This window comes from Micropterus salmoides, unplaced genomic scaffold (genome assembly GCF_014851395.1).
Source record: "Micropterus salmoides isolate LMB-PRFRI ecotype aquatic unplaced genomic scaffold, ASM1485139v1 Ms_hic_scaffold_1, whole genome shotgun sequence".
In the NCBI taxonomy this organism is placed as follows: domain Eukaryota; kingdom Metazoa; phylum Chordata; class Actinopteri; order Centrarchiformes; family Centrarchidae; genus Micropterus; species Micropterus salmoides.
The window spans coordinates 28,670,729-28,678,514 of record NW_024040040.1 but is presented as its reverse complement, the minus strand read 5'-3'; the positions used below and the strand labels follow the sequence as shown (position 1 = coordinate 28,678,514).

Below are 7,786 nucleotides of genomic sequence, written 5' to 3'. Positions count from 1 at the left end.
TGTTCTAGCCTTTTATGAAAATGGTCAAATTGAAAATTCAGTCCTCAGTATTAGCTTTCAAAAACCAATATCAGACCCCCTTCCTCAGAGACAAACCAAAAAGGAACAGTAGGATAGGGGGCATTTATACGACTCATAACACCATATTACCTTTCCTTGTCTCCTTTCTTTTACAACAAAGAGGAAACAAATGAAATGTTGTCACACTTGAACCCCCCCCCCAACACACACACACACACACACACATATGTGTGTGTTTGTGTTTGTGTGTGTGTGGAGGCTTTTTTTGGCTGTTCACAGTTGATGATGTAGCCTGTGTGCCATGTCAATGCATATGATTTTCAGAGTCTCTCTCTTCCTGGTCCCCCCCCCATCCTTATTGCGTTTTTTCAGTAGTCCTGAGGGGCAACTCATTTTCAACTCTTCTTACTCCTCCTAATCTTCCCATTATCATCATCATCATCACCGCTCATCGCTTTATTTCTTTCTTTCTTTCTTTCTTTTTTTTCAGAAAGCACATTTTAGTGTGTGCTGCCGAAGGTGTTGACCGAGGGCCGCGAAGCGCACAGCACATCAATTAATGCACCATTACTAGGTGCCAGGGTGTGTGTGTGTGTGTGTCTGTGTGTGTGTGAAGCTCAAATCTAATTATTCTCTGGCTTTCCTCATAGCAGGGGCAGAGTCCGTTAGAGAGACTGCTGGTGGCTGAAGGTTTTCATTGCTGCAATTCCTCTCTATTTCTCTCTCTCTCTCTGTTTCTTTACATCTCTCTCTCTCTTTATTGCCTTCTGTCTGCTCTCTCCCTGTCTCATCCTTCCCTGCATCCTGCCTCACCCCACCTTTCTCTCTCCGTCTTTCTCCTCCTCCATCCATCCTCCCGCCCCCCGCCCATCTCTACCTCTGTATCCCTCTCTCTCCTCTCTATCACTCTCTCGCAGATGCCACATCACACCACATGCTCTCCCTTTCTCTCTCTCCTGGCCGTCTGTACTCGCTGCTCTCTCATTCGCTCCGGCCGGCTCATCGCTGGCTGTCAGTTCATTTGCGGCAGCAGAGCAACACTTGGCTTCTTTCAGTGCTCGGAGCGGAGAGGGAGAGGCGAGAGTGGTGGCAAGAGTGGAAGAAGAAAAAGTGGATGATCTTTTGTTAAGCATCCATTCCTCCCCTCATCCCTCTCTGGCAGCAGTGTCATCAGCACCGCTGCCTCCACTGCCGCTCCTGCTGCTGGATCCTCCGTCTCCTGCCGGGATCTGCCTCCTCCTTCTCCTCAGGGAGCTCTTCCTGGTGCTGGGAGGGGGAGGGAGATCACCACCTCCCAGCTTGCAGCGGACCCTCAGCAAGGCATCAGGAGGAAAGAAGGAAAGAAGGAAGGGGATGACATTTTAGGAGAGGCTGACAGGAGAGCAAAGCAGAGGCAACACCCTGGTTTACAGTAGAGCAGAGGAGAGAAGAAGAAAAAAGGGTAAGAGGCCACAGAGTGGACTTGTTGTCTCAGTTTTACCCTTAATTTTATTTTTACCACTCCTTTCTCCTCTGGTGGAAAAATTTTTGGACATTTTTTCTTCTCTTTGACTGGGGGACCAATAGGTTCCTCCCTTAACGTGCAATATTTGCCTTCTCTAGTGCTTGTACATTGTTGGTGAGTGTGTTCCATCCCTCTTTCCTCCCCATATGTCCTGTTCACTGTGATCTGATTTACTGGACTTTGGACAATTAAATCAGAAAATGAGGAGGTGGGTATCTGTGTGTGAAAGTAGGGTCCCATAAGTTAAGAGGAGATGGGAAGGAGGAATTGCAATCCCTGTGTGCAGAATGTGTGAGTGTGTGGAACGAAGTTTGAATGAAAGCAAAGTGAAGAGAAGATTCCTGGTGTTTGATTTTAGCTGTTGCCCCTGCTCTCCGAGTAATCTGATTAGTCTCCGGGGGGCTTCCACTGAACAATCAATGATGCTTGGGCTAGCCGTCCTGTGTGTGTGTGTGTGTGTGTGTGTGTGTGTGTGTGTGTGTGTGCGCGCGTGTATGTGTGTGTGTCTAGCTGAAGCCCTAAGGTTCTCTTTTCTCTTCCTGTCTGTAGATTGCCAGGGTTGGGCCAGGCTAGCCGAGGATCTGTGTGTCTGTGTGTTTGTGAGTGTGCATGTTTCACTGCGGGTGGTAAATCCCAGCTCTGCAGCTCAGGGGTGGTTGGACAGGTGGATGGGTTGGGGTCTTCCTGGTTTTAGCTAAGGGTATATGTGTGTGTGTGTGTGTGTGTGTGTGTGTGTGTGTGTGTGTGTGTGTGTGTGTGTGTGTGTGTGTGTGTGTGTGTCCTAGACTTAGAGAAGAAGAGGCACAAAAAAAAAACAGGAGGAAAACACTTGTGGTTTAGTTTCTCATCTGCTTCCTGCTTCATCGGTTAATTCTTTGTTTTAAGCTTTCTCAATTCTAACCCCTCCTCCTCCCTTTTCTTCTTCTTCTTCTTTTCCTCCTCTGTCCACCCCTCCACCCTGCTCATATGTCCTGTTGATTCCGTCTATCAATTTGTCCATCCTGCTTCATCAAGTAAATTTTTTTTAAATGTTAAACATCTAAAATGCATTTTCCCTCCCTGTCAGTCTCATTTGCTTTGGGAAAACTGCAGCAAATGACTACTACTCCTCAGTTTTGATTAATGCGCGTGATGTAATTCTAATTTAGAAACAGTCAATTTAGTGTCAACCCTCGGCGTCGAGGAGACACATATAAAACAAGCTTATTTCTTTTTCCAAACCATTCACAGAGTAATTGTAAATATTGATTAAAGAAAACAAATCAATGGAATGATTTTGGATCAGCTTAGCTGGAGCTCGCTCTTTGTTTCAGCCGGCTAGTTCAATTAAAGTAGAATGGAATACATTTGCTTGAACTTTTCATACATTATGCATGGTCCTCGCTCCAGCATTTAAACTCTTTCATTTAAAAATAAAGAAGAGGGGAAATAATCATAATGTTTGCTGAATTTACATTTAGAACTTAATTTAAAAGGCATTTGAAATTTGAAATTTTCAGGGAAATGAAGTTCACGGTCTGCAACATGTTGCCATGAATTTAGAATTTTACTGAATGATGTATATTTTCCAATACACACTGTAAACCCCACAATAATAATCAGCCTGAAGGGAGCTGGAGCACAGACTGATGTGCTGCTGCAAAAAGAAGCACTATTTTTACATAATCAAACAAATTAGTTCTCTGCATGTGCTGCTCCCTCCCTCCTGTGGTATAATCCATGTGTTGATTTCTCTCCTAGTGTTGCGGGGGTGGGGGTGGGGGTTGTGGTGATAATGGAGTGTACGAGGCTTTTGTCACACCAAGGCAGCTCCTGGCCTGACCTCCTTAACCTCCCATTTCCCCTGTGTGTGCACCTCTACCCCCTCTCCCCATCCGGGTAGGGCCGAGCAGGAGCAGTGATGGCAACAGTGAAACCAAATGTCACCGCTGGTTGAGGACTTTCAGAAGGAAGGAGGAGCTATCCCAGGCCACGGCCCAGGTAAGAGGCTTGCAGTAGGGGGGTTGTGCTCCATCGCACTCCCTTCTCCCCTGTCACTTCCTAAACTCAGCTTTTACACACCTTTCTCTTTTTGTTTTTCTTTTTCTCCCCTCCACACATGCTGCTGGCTCGGATTGAAAATGCCACCATTGTCAATTTTCTCCTTTGCAGAGGAGCCATTGATGGAGCCTTGCTTCATGCTGCAGCGAGGCGTCTTCAATCAATGCGACTGCCCCACTTTCACTATATATGTATGTGTTTGTTTGCCACTGGAGCCTGAAGGGGGGCTGCTGATGGCGGTGGCGATGGTGGTGGTGATGATGATGATGCGATGGCAATGGTGCTACTCATGTGGTTTCTGGCTTAGCTCCCCGCGTTTACTGAAAGACTCTCTTCGGTGACGGGTATTCTTGGGTGGATAATACGGATCACGTTGTTATTGCTTAAGAATACGCGTAGTCGAGGAGAGTCCTCTCTTCGCCCAACACCAGCAACACACCCCCACCCCCGACACCCACCCACCCACGTTCCTCATCTCACTTCATCCCGACTACCCACCCACCCACGGAGGACTGTCAGGATGGGTGAAGCCACACCCCCAATCTCTACCCTTCCAAAAGAAATTCCCACTTCTTCTTCGATCTGTACTGCATGTTTTTGTCCACTTCCTGTTTGCTGAGCCACGGTCCAAGGTTGAGGGTGTCCTCACGTCTGTCCCACCGTGCATCTATCAGTCTGTCTCTGTCTACATGGCGATGGACAGCGTAGCGTGTTTGTGTTTTGTTTCTGTTTGTGTGTCTGTTGGACATGTTGCTTCGAGATTGTGCGGTCTAACAGAGAAAAACTGTCTCTTTGTTTTGTCGGATACCAAGTCTGCATGGACAGTGTCAGTTCCCATAATGCAAGGGTGGCATTGTAGCCTTCACACTCACACAAACATGTTTATTTACAATAAGACAGTCGTACCTACTTTAGGTTTGGTTTACATTTGGGGTCAGCGCTGTCTTAAACCCCTTAGATAGTAATGGCCTGAACTTGTGCTGGGAGTCAACTTTAACAAACTATAACATTGTTTGAAAGTGACACAATATTATCTGTCTAAATCATAGACCAGTACATAGCCCTGAGGCTCACTTTATCTTGACAGAGACCCTCTTCAAGACAGGCTCTGGGGATTAGGAAAGAGACATTATTATGTCCATTAATATTGTACTGTCATGGTACATGTTTTAAAACAAATCTTCAGGTTAATTAGCACAAACCAGTCCACACACAGTTAACCTAGAGCTTTGGGGGAAACTACAGATCTAGGGCTCCAGGGCAGTGGCCTCTTTATGCTGGTAATCCAGCCTTGCTGGACAGGTACAGCTACAGGAAAAACAGAAATATATTTTTACCAGGTAAACCCTGTAAATGCAATTGAGCATGACCAGGACTATTTCTATTTGACTTCTTGATATTATACTCAAAAGAGTTACCTCTCAGAATAGAGCAGGAACTTCCTAGGCCCTTTGACTAATCTCTCGATTATTGTTCTTATACTTAAATTAATCATTTATTAAATAAATAATCTGAATATAGTGATGCCTGTCACAATTTCCCAGAGCCTTTGGCAACATCGTGCAATTGCTCATTTTATCTGAGCAACAGTCTAAAACCCAGTTCACATATTAAATCGGTTGAGTCAATTGGTTTAGGAAATGTTACCTAATAGCAAACCACAGCCCAATGGGATGTCTTGTTTTGCAGCAAATACTCACAAACTAGAACCACTGAATGTTTGGTAATTTCGCTGGATTAATTACTTGCTTTTTAAAATTGGTGAAGATTAAATTTCTGTGAATCAACAGATCGATTAATTGACTTGTTGTTACAGTTCCATGACGAAAAGGTTTTTTGACCAGTAACTAATTTAACAGTGTGTCATTTTTGGGCCTGTGCATGAAAATGTCGCTAAATAAAAAATCGGATAAAGGTCACTCAGTTTGGTTTTGTCGTTTAGGACCTGGTCTAAAAGCCTGTGCATCAGACCTCATAATGACCAACATTTCTGCAGGATAATACTTAACATAAATGATATTTTTCCAAATTTTGCTCAATCTCTGGCTTAAGAATTAACAATATATTAGCTACAGCACCTAAATCCAAGCATCACTATCACCTGATCAATATGTGTAGGGCTGTAATATCAGCAGACAGTATTATATATTACCTCTGGCTGTGGTTATAGAGTGGAACCTCCTCTTATTCAACTCCATGTAGTGCATTTATTATGGGGCTGAGCTGAGCCGAGTCGCCTCTTACCTTCCCCCCTTTAGGCCCCTTTTTTATGCAAATGACATTTATCGCATTGAGGTTTATACCACATGTAATACTGCTGCTGCCGCTGAGCCTAACAGACCCCCCCCCCCCCCCCCAACACACACACACACACACACACACACACACACACACCACACACACACACACACACACACACACACACACACACACACAAACACACACGGCTGAGAAAACAAAATGTCCACCATGAGCGGATGACAGCTTAACTTATGCATTGAGGTGAGAGGCGTCTAGATAAACAATTACCTCTGGCTCAAATGGTCTATAACCAGCTTTTTCCGTTTTGCTGGCCGGGGCGTCGCACCATGAATATGGATTCCTTCTCCATGTCTGATGGCACATTCTGAACCTTAACACCCATGTAAAATCCATTTAAACACCTAATAGGATCAACTTGACTCATACAGCCATGTCCTCACACATGTCACCTCCCATGATCACACACTGGAGATTTCCCCATACTGCCACGCTAGTGTAAATCATTTTTTACACGCCTTACTACAGCTGGTATGGAATATCAAATGAGTCCATCTGTATGCCTGTTTTATTGTCATGGTGAATATTTGCAGGCAGGTTTTCATTTTAAAGTTAGCCACAGAATCACTCAGACAAGCTCATGATTGTAATTATACAAAGCATCCCGCATTTTACCTTTGCATATTATTCAAATAATACAATTATATGTTTAACACTTGGCTTAGCTGATAATTACTGTTCCTTTTCTTACGGAAACACAAACAAAGCAACATGCTAAAATGTGTGTAGGAGGATGTAAAATAGAGCATTCGTGGTATAATCTCAATTGAATAAAAATCACACACGTTTCCTCCCCTGCCTTTGTGTGTTGATTGTTAGAGATGGTGTGGCGTGAACGTACTCTTGCTGTTTGTTTCCTGCGCATCCATGTGTCTCTGGGTTGCTTGTTGTTGCTACTGCAGGGCCTTGGCTGGCTGACATCACTGCTACTTTGTGATCCAGTCATTTTGCATCATTTGAATACTTTATATTTGCCAAAACTGTGTTAGTGTTATGTGTCCACATTTAGCCGAACATTTTCCATATATACATGAACACATTCATGACTGAAAATGCTTTTGAAACTACACTCTCGACACAATTATTGACTTGAAACACGTACATTTTTGAATACTTTACTGATGCAATAATAACAACACGCTGTCAAAAAGGCTCGTCAGTGACAATGATGTGGTATAAAGTGCTGTCTTAGTGTCATGCTGTGTGTGCCAGCCTGTATTTGGATTGTCTCTGCTTGTTTCCAAACTGCTGTAAAGAGCTGTCATGCTGTAAAACACACGGTTGGCACATAATATCAAATTCAATGGACAATTTCTTTGATGATTTAATGAATTAAGCACTGTGTCCTCTCACTGAGTATTATAATAGCTGCTCATGGTGGCACCTAGATGTCTAAACTGCTCATTATCTTATATGAATGCCATTTCTTTACGTCTCTCTCTGCAGTCAAAGAGCTGTTGTCGTGGTGCACTAATGTATGCTGCTCTGTACTAATGGCATGTTGCTGCTGCTGCTGCTGCTGCTGCTGCTGCTGATGATGATGATGATTGTTTTTAAGCTAACCAGGGACAAATGCTGCATGCATTTCAATCATTTTAGCAACAGCAGTGATAAGAATGTCATTTTCTCCTGTAAGTGTACCTTATTTCTGTCATTAAAATGTGGCTGTAAATATAAATAAATCGCTCTTTTGAAATTGCAATGTGAAGTGAAGCTTTAATTAACATATCTGATGAAATAAATGTGAAAAGAGGCCTCATTTTAGCACTTGAGGCCTGTTTTAGCTATTCGTAATTTCAAAAAGAAACTTTTTTTGAGAAAATTCCTGGCTTTGATAGTGGATTACAGTATTTTTTGTCTTAGTCGTACAAATACAGAGAGAGGCCGGTGGATATAAAAGCT

At 43.6% G+C, this 7,786-nt stretch overlaps 1 long non-coding RNA gene across 1 annotated transcript; it reads left to right on the top strand.

The window, feature by feature from the left end:
* Positions 1-946: 946 nt before the first annotated feature.
* On the top strand, positions 947-5,877 carry LOC119899729. The gene is made up of 3 exons (XR_005443899.1): positions 947-1,462; positions 3,408-3,505; positions 3,677-5,877. It is a non-coding gene; the product is annotated as an uncharacterized LOC119899729 (long non-coding RNA).
* The last annotated feature ends 1,909 nt before the right edge of the window (positions 5,878-7,786 follow it).